General features: G+C 43.8%; 1 protein-coding gene across 1 annotated transcript in view; it reads right to left on the bottom strand.

Moving 5' to 3' along the window:
* The window catches only part of ctnnbl1 (catenin, beta like 1), a 255,909-nt gene that overhangs the window by 211,671 nt on the left and 24,965 nt on the right, over nucleotides 1-19,273 (bottom strand). The gene's annotated exons all lie outside the window — the stretch shown is intronic.

Genomic DNA, 19,273 nt, shown 5'->3' with positions numbered 1-19,273 from the left:
CTGAATGGCTCTTGTAGCTGCAATGTTTATTTCAGCTGAATTTCTGGTCACCAGGATGTTGATGGACAGGTACACAACTATGGTAATACCATTAATGTCAAGGATAGGTGTTATCTTGTTGGAGAGGGATACCTTTGTAGTATGAATCACTCTTCCAAGTGACCAAATCTTAAAACACATCACTGATTCTTCAAAGCTGGTTCAAATTCTAGAGCAATCTTAGAGCAATAAATTCCAGAGGCTCAAAACAAAAAGCAGCTCCAATTCAGCTCTGCAAGAATGATTAAAGGGGTACGATATTGGTCTAGCCAGTAAAGCATATCATTTCAATATAAATAAGAATGACAGGACATGAGGAATTCTGCAGATGCTGAAAATTCAAGCAACACACATCAAAGTTGCTGGTGAACGCAGCAGGCAGGAAGCAGGAAACAGGACAGATCAGTTTTCATATTCAGGAGAACGATGGAAACTTGAATTGCTTAACATATGAAGCTTTCTGGGCAACACACACAAAATGCTGGAGGAACTCAGCAGGCCAGGAAGCGTTCTGGGAATCAACTGAAATTTTCAAGACTAAGATAGCGAGGCTCTTAATGGATAATGGTGTCAGATAAAATAATAAAGAGTTAAAAATTCAAATTTCAAAGTAAATTTATTATCAAAATACATAACCATATACAACTCTCCTCCAAGAGGACCACAGTCTTGACATGGTTTGGAAGCTTGCAATGACCCAGAGCTTTGGCTCTCGGTAGGATCACCAATGAAAAACAGGTCAAAGGGTAGAGGCCAGACTAAGAGTGGTCCACTGGTCCTCCAGGTTTTGGGGTTCAGCTCAGGGTCAACAACCCTGACTGGTAAACAGAAACAGCAATGAAGAATCCTTCTGCATCTGAGTAGCCAAGGACAGACAGAGATGGAGGACCTTCATTGCTGCCCTAAACACAATTAGCATAACATGCAATATGTAATATACAGTAGATCCAAGAAACAATCGAATCATGAAAGACCACACCCAACAGGTTGAGCAAACAATCAACGTGCAAAAGACAATAAACTATTCAAATACAAAAGGAAAAATAATAATAAATATATAAGTAATAAATATCAAGAACATGAGATGAAGAGTCCTTGAAAGTGGGTCTATAGTTTGGGGGAACAGTTCAGTGATGAAGCAAATGAAGTTGAGTGAAGTTATCTCCACTGGTTCTAGAGCCTGACAGTTGAGGGTTAATAAATATTCCTGAACATGGTGGGCAGGGTTCTGAGGCTCCTATACCTTCTTCCTGATGACAGCAGTGAGAAAAGAGCATGGCCTAGGTGGTGGTGGTCTTTGATGAGGGATGCTATTTTCCTGTAATGTGCTCAATGGTGGGGAGGCATTTACCCATTGTGGACCTTGTCGTATCCACTACTTTTTGTAGGATTTTCTATTCAAGGGCATTGGTGTTTCCATACCATGCCATGATGCAACCAGTCAATATACTCTCCACTAAACATCTATAATAGTTTGTCATAGTTTTCGATGTCACGCCGAATCTTCGTAAACTCCTGAGGAAGCAGAGGCTCTGCTATGCTTTCTTCGTAACGGCCCTTATGTGCTGGGCAGATCCTCTAAAATGATAACACAGAGGAATTTAAAGTTGCTGTGACCCTCTCCTCTGATCCCCCGGTGAGGACTGGTTCATGAATGTCTGCTTTCCTTCTCCTGAAGACAACAAGCAGATCTTGATTTAGCTTTATCTAGTAAAATAGCAGATGTGTCTTAGGGTCAGAGCAACTTCCTGTTCCTATGAAAATTAAATATTAACTATAAACCAATTTCCAAATTTTCCTTCTTAAGTTTCAAATGCAAAGTACTAGAGAAAACAGGGAAACAATAATGAACCAGTAATTATAATGTAGCAACGTAAAAGAAATGTGGCAGCAATGTAGCTAGAAATGCCAATTAAAAATAATTGAGAATAAAACATCCAGGAGAGAGAAAGAAACAGCCAAATTAGAGGAACTATCAAGCCAGTATAACAGGTGGTTAAATAGATGGCAATTATTTCTTACAATCCACTTCTCATAAAATAGAGTTTCAATCTATGAAAACTAATAACTTAAAATCTCTGATCCAATTTTTTTCGATACACACCTGATTACATTTTGAAACCATCTATTACATCAGTCTGTATGCCAGGGGTGGGTGAGTATCAGGGATCAACAGCGAAAAGTGCTTGGCAAACTCAAAGGTTTTAAGGTGGATAAGTCACCTGGACCAGATGGACTACATGCCAGCGTCCTGAGAGAGGCTGCTGAAGAGATAACGAATGAATTGGTCATGATCTTTCAAGCATGGTCCCAGAGGACAGGAAGATTGCAAATGTCACTCCACTCTTTAAGAATGGAGGAAAACAAAAGACAGGAAATTATAGGCCAGTTAGCTTAACCTCAGTTGTTGGGAAAGTGTTTATAAAGGACGAGGTTTCGTGGTAATTGGAGACTAATGATCAAGTCAGTCAAAGTCAGCATGGTTTCTGTAAAGGGAAATCTTGCCTGACAAATCTGTTAGAATTCTTCCAGGAAGTAACAAGCAGCGTGGACAAATGAGAGGTAGTGAGTGTCATTTACTTAGATTTTCAGAAGGTATTTGATAAGGTGCCACACATGAGGCTGCTTAACAAGATAAAATCCTATGGTGTTTCAGGAAATATACTGGCATGGATAGAGGAATGGCTGACGGGTAGAAGGCAGCAAGTGGGAAAAAAGGGGCCTTCTCTGGTTGGCTGCCAGTGACTAGCACTGATCCTCAAGGGTCAATATTGAAACTGCTACTTTTCACAGTGATGGTTAATTGATGGCTTTGTGGCAAAGTTTGCAGATACTACAAAGATAGGAAAGGGTAGGTAGTGCTGAGGAAGCAATTGGAGCAGGACTTAGACAAATGGGCAAAAAAGTGGCAGATGGAATTCAGTGTTGGGTAATGTATGATAATCCATTTTGGTAAAAGGAACAGTAGTGCAGACTATTATCTAAATGGGAGAAAATTCAAACATCAGAGGTACAAGGGGACTTAGGAGTCCTCGTGCAAGACTCCCAGAAGGTTAATTCACATGTTGAGTCTGTGGTAAAGAAAGCAAATGCAATGTTTGCATTTATTTCAAGTTGAATATAAAAACAAAGACATAATGCTGAAGCTTTATAAGACACTGGTCAGGCTGCATTTGGAGTACTGTCAATAGCTTTGGATCCCATATCTCAGACGGGATGTATTATCATTGGAGAGAGTCCAGAGGAGGTTCATGAGTACGATTCCGGGAATGAAGGGTTTAACATAACAGAAGTGTTTGGCAGCTTTGAGCCTGTACTCACTGGAGAATTAGGGAGTGGGGAGGGGTGGAATCTCATTGAAACCTACCGAATGTTGAAAGGACTTGATAAGGTGGAAATGGAGAGGATGCTTCCTCTGGTGGAGGTATCCAGAATTGGAGGCCTCAAAATTGAGGGACAACCTTTTAGAACAGACGTAAGGAGGATTCTTTTTAGCTACAGAGTGGTGAACCCGTGGAATGCTCTGCCACAGACTGTGGTGGAGGCCAAGTCCGCGGGTATATTTAAAGCGGAAGTTGATAGATTCCTGATTGGTTGGGGCATCAAGGGATATGGTGAGAGTGTGTATGGGTTTGAATGGGATCCAGGATCAGCCAGGATGAAATGGCAGAGAAGACTCGATAAGGTGAATGGCCTAATTTTGCTCCTATGTCTTATGAGTCCTTACCCTGTTATCAACTAAACAGCCAACCTTTCTAACCCCTCCCTATAATTAATCCTAAGAGACATCGCCAAACGTATACTGTACAATAGGAGAACACAGCCTTTCATAAACACGAGATTCTGCAGAAGCTTGAAATCCAGAGCAACACACAAAAATGATGGAGGTCAGACAGCTTCTACGGATGAGAATAAACATTCAATGTTCTGGGGGTGAGATCTTTCACTAGGAAAGCCTTTGACTGAGGCAGAGATACCTGAAGAACCATAAGCGAAAGACCCATAAGAGGACAAAGGCAAAGGTGAGAAAAAAAGCATTAAATATGGAACCAACTGAATGGCATCACTTAATTTGCCTTCCCTGAGAAGGAGTGGGGAGGCTGCAGAGGGTCGTGAGTTTAGTTGGCTCCATCTTGGGTACTGGCCTACAAAGTACCCAGGATATCTTCAAGGAGCAGTGTCCAGGAAAGGTAGCGTCCATTATTCAGGACCCCAGCACCCAGGGCATGCCCTTTTCTCACTGTTACCATCAGGTAGGAGGTACAGAAGCCTGAAGGCACACACTCAGTGATTCAGGAACAGCTTATTTCCCTCTGCCCTCCGATTCCGAAATGGACAATTGATCCCGTGAACACTACCTCACTTTTTTTTAATATATATTATTTCTGTTTGTGCATGACTTTAATCTATTCATTATATGTATTCTGCAATTGATTTATTTTATTATTTCTTCTTCTATATTATGTATTGCATTAAACTGCTGCTGCTAAGTTAACAAATTTCAATACACATGCCAGTGATAATAAATCTGATTCTGATAATTCCTGGTATTTGGGAAGCTGTTCACATTCTCCACGGTCACATACACATACGAATCAGGAGTTGGGAGCATATCACTTGACCCCTGCATTCTGTTTCCAAATTCACTGAGATCATGGATGATCTGATTATAACAACAACTATGAATTCCCAATTACCCACAATTAGCTTACACCAATTTAGCAAGCATCAATCCAACTCTGCTTCGCACCGTAACATCCCTGGTTACTTTGACAGCTCAGCATCAGTACGCAATGAATACTGTAGCTGTTCATTCTCTTGGAAGAACAGGAGTTTCCTATGATAGACTGGCTTCAATCAATTTCTGGCACACAATGCCATAGCCCAGCTGCAAGGAATGGGTTTCCTGGTTGCACGAGACCCTCGATAAATCTTGCTTATTAACAGGTGACCTCCCTGGGGACTGGGCACACAAGGCAACCCAGACTACACCATAACTTCAACACACATGTAAATTGTGACTCACTGCTGTCCTCGTGCAGTTTCCTTTAGTTCCTATCCAGTAATCAACTCTCGGATTATTCCGGGCAAGACTCCATCCTGATGCCAAAGTGCCTAAGCCTAGGGAATCGTTATTTGCTCCGGGAGATTAGGTCAGGAGAGGAGTACATGACACTGCTAAGAAGAAAGTTGTTCATTGGCAGAACTTTACATTCCAAATGAGAAAAGAATGTTGCCTTTAAGTGACACTCTTCTTCAATAACCACAGAAAGTTACTACTTTACAGCATTTCAATTCTTAAAGAGCACTAGCCTAATCCAAGTGATAGAGACAAGAATTCGACTTGGATCAGCTGGGAACTACACATAGAAACTAAGAGATGGGACGTTCTCCACTTCTGCCTTTGGGGAAATTGCTACCTAGCTCAGTCACAGTGTGATCAGACTGACAGTGAGCCCTTACAAAGAACTGAAAGTAACATCCTCGAGGTTCTCCATAACTTCAAGCTGTTGGATACCTTCATTTTCTTTGTCATTTCCTAAAGTTAGTCTGGTTGGTAACCCTGAGCATATACTGAATATTTCAAAGAGCATTCTCACCAGCTTTAAATAACTCCTTCCTAATGCCTAGCCCGCCAGGATATCATCAGCATGGAATTACTCCTGGTGAACACTCACAATAGACTGCAGGTGCCTCCTGGTTGACTGCCAACAACAAGCACTTGAAGGCATCTTCCTTTCTATATCTTCCATTTCTTTAAAGTCTCTCTTATCTCTTTTGGCCCCTCTTGCAGTGCCAATATCTGACATTTGGGTGCAGGGAGGCATTGTGCTCCCCTTCTTCATTTTCGTCTTTCTTCACCTCCAAACACTCCTGCTCGGACTGCTTTCTTATTTTAGAAATACTGCACATTAACAGATCTTTCCAGCCCAACAACCCCATGCCACCTAATTACACCATGTGCCTAACTCCTCCTGTTTTAAAGAAAGGGGCTTCCCTTCCTCCACCATCAACTCTACTCTCAGACGCATCTCCGCCACTTCACGCACATCTGCTCTCACTCCATCCTCCCGCCACCCCACTAGGAATAGGGTTCCCTTGGTCCTCACCTACCACCCCACCAGCTTCCGGATCCAACATGTTATTCTCCGTAACTTCCGCCACCTCCAACGAGATCCCACCACTAAGCACATCCTTCCCTCCCTCCTTTCTCTGCTTTCCGCAGGGATTGCTCCCTACGCGAGTCCCTTGTCCATTCGTCCCCCACATCCAATCTCCTTTCTGACACTCATCCTTGTAAGTGGAACAAGTGCTACACATGCCGTTACATTTCCTCCCTCACTACCATTCAGGGACCCAAGACAGCCCTTCCAGGTGAGGCAACATGTCACCTGTGAGTCGGCTGGGGTGATATACTGTGTCCGGTGCTCCCAACGTGGCCTTCTATATATTGGCGAGACCTGGTGCAGACTGGGAGATCATTTCGCTGAACACATACGCTCTGTCCGCCAGAGAAAGCAGGATCTCCCAGTGGCCACACATTTTAATTCCACGTCCCATTCCTATTCTGATATGTCTATCCACAGCCTCCTCTACTGTAAAGATGAAGCCACACTCAGGCTGGAGGAACAACAACTTATATTCTGTCTGGGTAGCCTCCAACCTGATGGCATGAAAATTGACTTCTCAAATTTCCGCTAATGTCCCACCTCCCCCTCATACCCTACCCATTATTTATTTATTTATATACACACATTCCTTTTCCCTCTCTCCTTTTTCTCCCTCTGTCCCTCTCACTACACCCCTTGCCCATCCTCTGGGCTTCCTCCCTCCCCCTTTTCTTTCTTCCTGGGCCACCTGTCCCATAATCCTCTACTATCCCTTTTGCCAATCACCTGTCCAGCTCTTGGCTCCTATCCCTCCCCCTCCTGTCTTCCGCTATCATTTTGGATCTTCCTCCTCCCTCTCCAACTTTCCAATCTCTTACTAGCTCTTCTTTCAGTTAGTCCTGACGAAGGGTCTTGGCCCGAAACGTCGACTGTACCTCTTCCTAGAGATGCTGCCTGGCCGGCTGCGTTCACCAACAACTTTTATGTGTTTTGCTTGAAATTCCAGCATCTGCAGATTTCCTTGTGTTTGCATAATCTACTAACTTGTATGTTTTTGGATGTGAGAGAAAACCGAGGCTTCCAAAGGGAATTCACACAGTCACGGGGAGAACATACAAACTCTCTACAGACCGCAGCAGGAATTGAGCCTGGGTCACTAGCTATAACCATAAAAGGAAGACAAACTGAGGATCTCTCCTTGTATTTTGCAAAGAGCATTTTTTTTTACCAAAGAAGATGGTGCCCAATCAATGTAATCTCTATAAAGAATTTAATCAGGTTTAAAAAAACATAGGAACAAGTGATAAACAAGCTTTCTGTCAATATCTTAATTAACTGGACAGCCAATGTCAAGTCGTTAACTGATATTACACAGCTAATTTAGAATTGTGAAACCTGGGAATAAAAAGCTGTGGGCTCCGCTAAATTACAGTATGTAGCAAAGTGTGAACTTTGGTGAGTCAAAGAAAAGTGCAGCTATACACTTACAGAAAGCACTCCAGCATTCATTTTTGGTTCAGTGATGAAGTGTCTGAAATTATTTGAGTAGTGAGACTGCAGAGCTCTTTCCACCATTTTAAAGGGGTTTATAATAATAATTCATAACATACACACAGTGGCACTTTATTAGGCACCTCCTGTACACCAGCTCATTAATACAAATATCTAACCAGTCAATCATGTGGCAGCAACTCAACGCATAAAAGCATGCAGACGTGGTCAAGAGGAGCAATTGTTTTCAAGCCAAACATCAGAATGGGGAAGAAATGAGATCAAAGTGACTTTGAACATGGAATGATTGCTGGTGCCACACAGGGTGGTTTGAGCATCTTAGAAGCTGAACTCTTGTAATGTTCACACACAATAATCTCTAAAGTTCATGAAGAATGGTGCAAAAAACCAAAAAAATTATATTAGATTCAACTTTATTGTCAGTTGTGCTGAGTACAGATACAAAGCCAATGAAATGCAGTTAGCACCTAACCAGAAATGCAAAGAATAGTGTTATTTACAAAATAACTGCGAATAAAAAGTAAGTGCTACAGCACACAAATATAGAAGTACTGAGACAGTACAATATGGATGCAATACTGCTTAGTACTGTGATGTGGGGTTCAGCAGGGTCACAGCCTCAGGGAAGAAGCTCTTCCTGTGCCTGCTGGTGTGGGAGCAGAGGCTCCTGTAGTGCCTACCGGATGGGAGGAGAGTAAAAAGTCCATGGTTAGGGTGAAATGCATCCCTGATAATGCTTTTCGCCCTGCCCAGGCAGCGTTTATGGTAGATATTCTCAATGGTGGGCAATTGGGTGCCGATAATCCGCTGGGCAGTCTTCACCGCACGCTGGAGTGCTTTGCGGTGCGATACGGTACAATTGCCATACCACACTGAGATGCGGTTGGTGAGTATGCTCTCAATGGTACAGCGGTAAAAGTCCTTCAGTATCCTGGGACAGAGGTGAGCTTTCTTGATGCTCCGCAGGAAATAAAGGCGCTGTTGCGCCTTTTTGATCAGGATGGAGGAGTTCAGGGACCAGGTGAGATCCTCGGAAATGTGGACACCAAGGAATTTGAAGCTTGATACACGCTCCACTACAGCTCCTTTGATGTAGATGGGGACGTGAGTCTGGCTCCTAGCATGCCTGAGATCCACAATGATCTCTTTGGTCTTCTGGGGTGTTAAGAGCCAGGCTGTTGTCGGCACACCACGTGGCCAGGTGCTGGACCTTCTTTATGGGGCCTCTACCCCTTCCCTCTTCAGTCCTGACGAAGGGTTCCGGCCCGAAACGTGACTCATTGTTTCCACGGATGCTGCCCGACCTGCTGAGTTCCTCCAGCGTGTTGTGAGTGTTGCTTTGATCCCAGCATCTGCAGATTATTTTGTGTTTAGTTATAGGAGAAGATGAGCTGCCTGCCCTAATGGAAACAGACAATGATGAGATGACACCCCAGTGTCCCACCACCCCAACCCCCGGGCCGCGGACAGATACCGATTCGCGGAGAATGCAGGGGTGCAGCGGTAGCCGGGAGGCACACAGCACATCTTTAAGAAAAAAGCTGAAATAAACATGCTAATTAATTAGGTGCCGCCCGGCACGTAACTGTTGGCCCAGATCAGAGGGCTTCCCCCTTCCCCCTTTCTTTCTCCATAGGCCTCCGGTCCCATGATCCTCTTATATCCCTTTTGCCAGTCAACTGTCCAGCTCTTGGCTCCATCCCTCCCCCTGTCATCTCCTATCATTTTGGATCCCCCCCCCTCCCCCTTTCAAATCTCTTACTAGGTCTTCTTTCAGTTAGTCCTGACAAAGGGTCTCGGCCTGAAACGTCGACTGTACCTCTTCCTAGAGATGCTGCCTGGCCTGCTGTGTTCACCAGTAACTTTTACAAAGGGAGCCTCTTCTGGCTGGCTCCCAGTGACTAGTGATGTTCCACAGTGGTCTGTGTTGGGACCACTTCTTTTTACATTATATGCAATGATTTAGATGACGGAATTGAATGCTTTGTAGTCAAGTTTGCGGGAGCCTTTTCTGGTTGGCTGTCAGTGACTAGTGATGAGACAACTTTTTACATTATATGCCAATGATTCAGATGACAGAATTGACTGCTTTGTGGCTAAGTTTGCAGATGATAAGAAAATAGGTGGAAGGGCAGGTACTTTTGAGGCTACAAAAGACTCAGACAGATTAGGAGAATGGGCAAAGAAGTGGCAGATGGAACACAGTATCAGTAAGTGGACGGTCTTGCACTGTGGTAGAAGAAATAATGGCGTAGACTATTTTCTAACTGGAGAGAAAGTTCAAAAATCTAAAGTGTAAAGGGACTCGGGAGTCCTTGTGCAGGATTCCCTAAAAGTTAATTTGCAGGTTGAGACAGTAGTGAGCAAGTTAGCATTCATTTCCAAAGGATTGGAATATAAAAAGGTGCAATGTTGAGGCTCAATAATGCACTGGTAAGGCTGAACACCTACGCTCTGTCCGCCAGAGAAAGCAGGATCTCCCAGTGGCCACACATTTTAATTCCACGTCCCATTCCCATTCTGACATGTCTATCCACAGCCTCCTCTACTGTAAAGATGAAGCCACACTCAGGTTGGAGGTACAACACCTTATATTCCGTAGCCTCCAACCTGATGGCATGAACATTGACTTCTCTAACTTCCGCTAATGCCCCACCTCCCCTTCCTACCCCATCTGTTATTTATTTATTTATATACACACATTCTTTTTCTCTCTCTCCTTTTTCTCCCTCTGACTATACCCCTTGCCCATCCTCTGGGTCCCCCCCCCCTTTTCCTTCTCCCTGGGTCTCCTGTCCCATGATCCTTTTTTATCCCTTTTGCCAATCACCTGTCCAGCTCTTGGTTCCATCCCTCCCCCTCCTGTCTTCTCCTATCATTTTGGATCTCCCCCTTCCCCTCCCACTTTTAAATCTCTTACTAACTCTTTCTTCAGTTAGTCCTGACGAAGGGTCTCGGCCTGAAACGTCGACTGTACCTCTTCCTAGAGATGCTGCCTGACCTGCTGCGTTCACCAGCAACTTTAATGTGTGTTGCTTGAATTTCCAGCATCTGCAGAATTCCTCATGTTTGCGTTGAAGTATTGTGAGCAGCTTTCGGCCCCTGATCTAAGAAAGGATGCACTGACATCAGAGAGGGTTCAAAGGAAATTCACAAAAATGATTCTGGAATTGAAAGGCTCCTCATGACGAGCATTTGATGGCTCTGGGTCTCTACTCACTAGAATGCAGAAGAATGAGGGGTGACTTCATCGAAACCTATCAAATGTTGAAAGGCCTCGATAGACTGGATGTGGAGAGGACGTTTCCTATGGTCGGAATACCATAGGAAATACCAGACGACACAGCCTCAGAATAGAGCGACATCCTTTTAGAATGGAGATGGGGAGAAAATTCTTTAGCCAGAGAGTGGTGAATCTGAGGAATTCTGCGGAGACCAAGTCATTGGGTATACTTAAGGCAGAGATTGATAGATTCTTAATTAGTCAGGGCATGAAAGGATACAGGTGCAAGGCAGGACATTGGGGCTGAGATGGAATGCAGATTAACAATGATGAAATGGCAGAGCAGGCTCGATTGGACAAATGGTCTAACTCTACTTCTCTATCTTATGGTCTTATGGTCTAACATTTAACTAATAAAGTACAAGGTCCTGCAATCTGTGAACGAGAGCTGTTTAAAATGAAGGGAATGAAAAAGAATTTGGTAGCAACACAAAGAGAGACAGTGTTCCCTGTAGCTATAAACATGAGGCCCAAAACATGTCAAAGATTTAACATGGCAGCCAAGCACTGCTCTGGCAGGCTGCTTCCTGTTGTTTGCAGCCTTCAAGATGAATCATTGTGATAGGTTATGGCAACTTTAAGTTTAATGTATGTGCAAGTATGTTAAAAATACGCATCCTCAATGATAATATTAACAAATGCTTTTGAACAGGTCATGATATTTTTTAAACTTTTTTTCCCCTGGGACTTCAGCTGTCACCTGCCACCCCTACTGGCACTACTACGACCACTACTACGTCAACTCAGGCCTAGGAGGCCAGCGTCGGGCCTACTGGCAGCTCTGAATGTATTCTGGCCCCATGACAGGGAAGAGGCCCCTCCTCCCTGTCATTAGTCTCATCCAGCAGAATCTCAAAGTCTCAGTCCAAATACTACAGTCGGCCCTCCTTATCCGCGGGGGATTGGTTGAAATCTGGAGGAAAACACACAGGGGATGCAGAGGGGGATCAAAAAGGCGAGGAAAGAGGACCGGGTCGAGACAACAGAGACTTATGGAGAAGAGGAGTTCTCCACTTGGACTGCACGTGGACATACCCGACCAAAACTTTTCCACTGACGGCTTCCAGACCATTCGGGCTGACCGGAAGTGCACTGAGAGCGGTAAGCGTAAAGGAGTTGGGAGCTTGTTGTTCTGGTTAGCAACGGATGGTGCAATCCTGGTCATATTACGATCGAGGAACGTGTTCGTAGACCGGATATTGTACTTTTTGCTGTTGGACTCCGGCCATATTCCACCGAGATACAACACTGGGCATCATCGGAGGTTGTTCCTGCCTGTGACCATCGAACTTTGCAGCTCCTCCCGTGGAGGATCAGACACCCTGAGCCAATAGGCTGGTCCTGGACTTATTTCCATCTGCCAGAGTTTGCATATTGTTGTTTGATTGTTTGTGGTTTTTGTATTTCTATACTTATGCTCTATTCTTGGTTGGTGCAGCTGTAACGAAACTCAGTTTCCCTCGGGATCAATAAAGTATGTCTATGTCTATCTATGGTTCCGGGACCCCCACAGATACCAAAAAACGCAGATGCTCCAGTCCCTTATTTAACCTGTCTCAGTGCCGTGGACTTTAGGACTCGGGGGAGCTGCTGCTGAATCCGCAGTGTTTCAGTTCCGTTGATGGAAAACGATCACGATTGAAAATAAAGTGGAAATAATAAAGTGATCGGAAAGAGGTGAAACGCCATCAGTCATTGGAAGAGCGTTAGGCTACAGTTGGTCAACGATCGGGACAATTTTAAAGGATAAAGTGAGAATAATGGGGCATGTGAAAGACCCTGCCCCGATGAAAGCTACAATTATTACTAAGCAACGCAGTGGTTTAATTATTGAAATACATATGTTTCTTAAGTGTTTTAACTGCATAGAAAGGTAAAAATATCCTATATACTAAGACAAACGTTTGACTAATTGAAACTAAATAATACCAGATGTACCTGTTCCAATTTACGTACAAATCCGACTTAAAAGACTGCCTGTACTTTAAATCATCTCTAGATTATTTATAGTTCCTAATACAATGTAAATGCTATGTAAATAGTTGTTATACTGTATTGTCTAGGGAACAATGACAAGAAAAAGAAGGTCTGTACATGCTGAAACAATGGGTGCTGGAGAGAGAACTTCCGGGTGTTCCTGATCTGCTGTTGGTTGAATCCGTGCATGGGGAACCCGTGGATAAGGAGGGCCGACTGTACTCTGTTCTTGCTTGTTTTCTGGCTGCCTTCGGAGTGTGCCTTTTGCTGACAATATTCCCTCAGCATCACCATGAATCATTTCGTCAGCATTCAAATAGTGAACTATTAGCCCAAACAGAAATGAAGCTCAACATAGGACAAACTTGTCAGATGGCCAGTACCCACAGCAGTGGATTCTCAATCAAACCTCCCCAGCAGTGTCATGGTTAAAGTACGTTAACTTCTGCATTGTGACTGTATGGGGTCATTTCAACAACAAGAGACATGACCAGCAACCTGATGAAATACAATCACCTTCAAGTTGTGCTTCAAATCAATACCACCCTGACCCTGGGTTAAATTCATCACTCCTTCATTGTCATTATATTAATACCTTGAAGTTCCCAATTAATACCATCCATTAACGGCATAAGGTTAATAGCTCAAGGGACCAATATGCTCAAAGGACAACTGAGCAACCCAATGTCACCTATCATCTAAAGAACACCTTATTGAAACTACTTCACAGATGGCCAATAAAATAGTAAATGGAGAAATAGGGAAAAAAAAACTGATGGGATAACCTGCAACATAATTTTACAATTAAATTAATAGAACAAATTACTAGAAGGTAACGAAAGCTAGACTCATCGGGCAATAGAGCATTAAACACAACCAAAAAGTGCTCGAGATACCCAACAGGTCGGGTAGTATCAGTGGAAGGAAAAATAGATTTAATATTTCACATTGATGGCCTTTCATCAAAGGAGGACATTGACCTGCTGAGTATCTACAACACTGGTTTTTATTTCCTATTTCCAGCATCAGCATTTTATTTTGGTTTTCAATATACACTCAGTATTAGGTACAGGATTTTCGTGGTTTTCTGCTGCTGTAGCCCATCCACGTCAAGGTTCAAGGTTCGAGATGCTCTTCCACACACCGCTGTTCTAATGTGAAGTTACTTGAGTTGCTGTCAGCTTGAACTAGTGTCGCCATTCTCCTCCAACCTCTCTCATTAACAAGGCAATTTTGCCACAGAACTGACACTCACTGAACATTTTATTTGTTTTTTGCACCATCCTCTAAAGTCTAGAGACTATTGTGAATGGAAATCCCAGATCAGCAGTTTCTGAGATACTCAAACCACCCCATATGGCACCAACAATCATTCCACAGTTAAAATCATTTAGATCACATTTCTTCCCCCATTCTGATGTTTGGTCTGAACAACTGAACCTCCTGACTATGTCTACATACTTTTATGCCTTAAATTGCTGCCACATAATTGGCTGATTAGATATTTGCATTAAGGGGCATGTGTACAGGTGTACCTAATAAAGTGGCCACTGAGTGCAGACTCAGATTATTAAACATAGAACCACAGAACATTACAGCACAGAAACTGGCCCTTCTTGGCTGTGCCGAACCATTTTTCTGCCTCGTCTCACTGACCTGCACCTGGACCATATCCTTCCATACACCTCTCATCCATGTACCTGTCCAAGTTTTTAGATGTTAAAGTGAGTCCGCACTTACCACTTCATCTGGCAGCACATTCCACACTCCCACCACTCTCTGTGTGAAGAAGCCCCCCATAAAATTCCCTTTAAACTTTTCCCCCTTCACCCTTAACCCATGTCCTCTGGTTTTTTCTCCCTCAGCCTCAGTTTTTTCTCAGTGGCATACTAAGAAAATTCTAAGTAATATAACCCCAAATGATAAAATAGTGCTCCTGTAGGATAATGGTTATATTGCATTACCATTATATACTAAGTCACAGTACTAGGTTACAAAATGATGCTCAAGTCTACAACAGCACACGACAAAGATGAGAACATCTAGTAAAAATAATCACCTTTCAGTAAGTTTTAATTTTTAAAAAATCAGTCAAAGTCAATGTTACAATATACTACATTGAGATTTATTTTCTTGCAGGCTTTTACATGAAAATAAAGAGATACAATAGAATTAAATACACTTTATATAAAGAAAGACTGACAACCAATATGCAAAAGAAGTCAATGTGGAGATTCCAGATTGCCAATAATTACAGAGGCACTTTGTTGAAATACTACCACTTTCATGTTTTGAGATACAGATTAAAAACATAAAGTACAGCAAAATTTTGATAATCTGATATCTAATTATTCAGAAATCCTGGTGTTTCAGCAATTGGACCACTTGTCAGTCCAGTGTTTGCTCAGAGACCTGCAATGAGGACAGACAGTACAACTAGAACCAGGACTCACAACACGCTGGAGGAACTTCAGCAGGTCGGGCAGCATCTGTGGAAACGCTGAGTCGACGTTTCGGGGCGGAACCCTTCGTCAGGACTGTAGGGGGGAGGGGCAGAGGCCCTATAAAGAAGATGGGGGGAGGGTAGGTTCCAGGTGAAAAACCAGTAAGGGAAAAGATAAAGGGGTGGGGGAGGGGAAGCAGGGAGGGGATAGGCAGGAAAGGTGAAGAAGGAATAGGGGAAAACACAATGGGTAGTAGAAGGAGGCAGGACCATGAGGGAGGTGGTAGGCAGCTGGGGGAGGGGGCAGAGTGACATAGGGATAGGGGAAGGGAGGGGGTGGGAATTACCGGAAGTTGGAGAATTCTATGTTCATATCAAGGGGCTGGAGACTACCTAGACGGTATATGAGGTGTTGCTCCTCCAACCTGAGTTTAGCCTCATCATGGCAGTAGAGGAGGCCATGTATGGACATATCTGAATGGGAGTCGGAAGCAGAGTTGAAGTGGGTGGCTACTGGGAGATCCTGACTGTTTTGGCGGACGGAGCGGAGGTGCTCGACGAAGCGGTCCCCCAATCTGCGTCGGGTTTCACCGATGTAGAGGAGGCCACACCGGGAGCACCGATTGCAATAGATGACCCCAACAGACTCACAAGTGAAGTGTTGCCTCACTTGGGAGTACTGTTTGGGGCCCTGAATGGTGGCAAGAGAGGAGGTGTAGGGACAGGTGTAGCACTTGTGCTTACAGGGATAAGTGCCAGGTGGGAGATCCGTGGGGAGGGACGTGTGGACCAGGGAGTCGCGGAGGGACTGATCCCTGCGGAAGGTGGAGAGGGAAAGATGTGCTTAGTGGTGGGGTACTGTTGAAGGTGGCGGAAGTTGCGGAGGATAATGTGTTGGATCCGGAGACTGGTGGGGTGGTAGGTGAGGACAAGGAGAACTCTGTCCCTGTTGTGGTGGCGGGAGGATGAGGTGAGAGCCGAAGTGTGAGAAATGGAGGAGATGCGGGTGAGCCCTCACCTACCACTCCACCAGCCTCCAGATCCAACACATTATGTTCCGCAACTTCCGCCACCTTCAACAGGATCCCACCACTAAGCACATCTTTCCCTCTCCACCTTTCGCAGGGATCAGTCCCTCCGCGACTCCCTGGTCCACACGTCCCTCCCCACGGATCTCCCACCTGGCACATCCCTGTAAGCGCAAGTGCTACACCTGTCCCTACACCTCCTCTCTTGCCACCATTCAGGGCCCCAAACAGTACTTCCAAGTGAAGCAACACTTCACTTCTGAGTCTGTTGGGGTCATCTATTGCATCCGGTGCTCCCGGTGCGGCCTCCTCTACATCGGTGAAACCCGACGCAGATTGGGGAACCGCTTCGTCCAGCACCTCCGCTCCGTCCGCCAAAACAGACAGGATCTCCCAGTAGCCACCCACTTCAACTCTGCTTCCCACTCCCATTCAGATATGTCCATACATGGCCTCCTCTACTGCCATAATGAGGCTAAATTCAGGTTGGAGGAGCAACACCTCATATACTGTCTAGGTAGTCTCCAGCCCCTTGGCATGACCATAGAGTTCTCCAACTTCTGGTAATTCCCTCCCCCTCCCTTCCCCTATCCCTATGTCACTCTGCCCCCTCCCCCAGCTGCCTACCACCTCCCTCATGGTCCCGCCTCCTTCTACAACCTATTGTGTTTTCCCCTATTCTTTCTTCACCTTTCCTGCCTATCACCTCCCTGCATCCCTCTCCCACCCCTTCATCTTTCCCCTTACTGGTTTTTCACCTGGAACCTACCAGCCTTCTCCTCCCCACCCTCCCCCCACCTTCTATATAGGGCCTCTGCCCCTTCCCCCTACAGTCCTGATGAAGGGTTCCGGCCCGAAACGTCAACTCATCGTTTTCATGGATGCTGCCCGACCCGCTGAGTTCCTCCAGCGTGTTGTGAGTGTTGCTTTGACCCCAGCATCTGCAGATTATTTTGTGTGAACTAGACCCAGGAGTCTGGACTGCAACTTGGCAGGCTCTACTTCCTGCTACCTTAGTGTGGTTCCACTTTTCATCATGGAAAAGAATTGAATTAAAATAAATACGAATCGGCTAATGTCAATTAGTCTTAAAACCGGCTGGTCCAGCACCAAAGTCATGAGGGCGCCAGATTATCGGAGTTTTACTCCAACAAACCTGAAATACAAGTCAGTAAATGTTTAAATTTAGAAGCTACTTGTTTTTATTTAGCGATACAACAGAGTAGGGCCTCCAGCCCTTCAAGCAATGCTATCCCAGCAAACCCGATTAACATTAAGCTAATCACTAGACAATTTACATTGACCAATAATCTACCCGGTACATCTTTAGACTGTGGAAGAAAACCAAAGCACCTGGGTAAAACCCACGGGAAGGGCGTAGCAAACTCTAGCAAGTGCCAAGCTGTAACAGCATTTTGCTAACCACTATGCTACCGTGGCACACAAGAAATACAAGAAATCTTGCGAGAATTTTCTGCACAGGAATCAAAGATCTGACAAATGGAGCATTGGATCCTCTACTTTCAACTAATAAAGGCCATAAAGCAACATGATGAAATGACTTTGACATCTGTTGCAAATTTACTCCAAAAGATACCCTTAAGATTGAAAGCAATTGCAAAGTGAAAATATTCCACAAGACACATTTCAAAGATGAATGTTAAAAATATCTCATAGAAATCATTAAGCCACAATTAAATTACTTTTACAAAGCCACTGTCACATTGTCCAACTGGCATTTTATTTCCATTAATTTTTCAGCAGATTCTAGCAACATAAACTCTTTAAGTTCAAATTCTGCCTTTTGCTACAAAAGTACAAAAGCTACCACCATGGCTATTTATTGAGCCCTGTAAAATGTTATTAGATTGTGTGTGCCAGAGCTATTGCATGAATTCTGTGCACGGTGTTTATGTTGTCGACTATATTTTTATGTTGTGCTCTTTCTACTTTCTTCGATAAAACTTATTTTTCATTGAGTTTCAGAGCAATTTTCTTTTAATTGCTCCCAAGTTTCGAAAGTTGCTGCACCAATCAATACTGCATGAGAAGCGAGCTCTGCTGGGACCTTGTTCTAGGCATCAAAATATTTCACATTCCATGATGAAAACATTTCTTCAAATACTGCAGAAGTTTCTTATAAATTATACATGTGGAGCATACTGTATCAAATGTACCCTTCTGGATTTAGTATTCCAATAAAAATAATTTAATTCTGCTTGTTAAAAGCTCATTCTCTTAGCAATACCAACTAAGGGAGTAGGATCCCCAGTAGCAATAATGAAGGCATTTTCTTCTCAACTAAAGCAGTAAGTAATTAACTTTATAGTCCACATCATAAAAAACATGATTGGCACATTTTAATATAATTAAAATCCAGAAAAGTTAGACTTGGTGCCTAAAGTCTGGTCTAAAATTAAAATTGCAAGCACTTTAAACACTTTCATTTTCCCCTGATGCTGCTTATGCCTTATCAAATATTACAATATTTTTAAGACAATGCAAAATAAAAAGCAGGATTTTGATGCACTAAAGCCCAGGACTGCATACAAAGATAATTTGTTCTTCAGAATTGGGACAAAAACCATTATGTTGCCTAAACAAATATAGTTGAAAACACTCAGCAGATCAGGCAGCATCTATGGAGGAGAAATGGTTGACATTTTGGGCCAAGGCATTTCATCAGGAGTACAGAGTCCAGAGTCCATTATTCCCACTATAGATGTACCTGACCTGCTGAGTTCTTCCAGCACTTTCTGTGTGTTACTTTGGATTTTCAGCATTTGTAGAATCTCATTTTTAAAGTTGCAGACATCATACTGCTTTCTTGAAGAGCTTTTCGTATTCTGTCAATGATTCTCTTCCGTGATATAAATTAACA

Source organism: Mobula birostris, chromosome 2, assembly GCF_030028105.1.
Source record: "Mobula birostris isolate sMobBir1 chromosome 2, sMobBir1.hap1, whole genome shotgun sequence".
Lineage (NCBI taxonomy): Eukaryota > Metazoa > Chordata > Chondrichthyes > Myliobatiformes > Myliobatidae > Mobula > Mobula birostris.
This window is presented reverse-complemented; position numbering and strand designations above follow the sequence as displayed.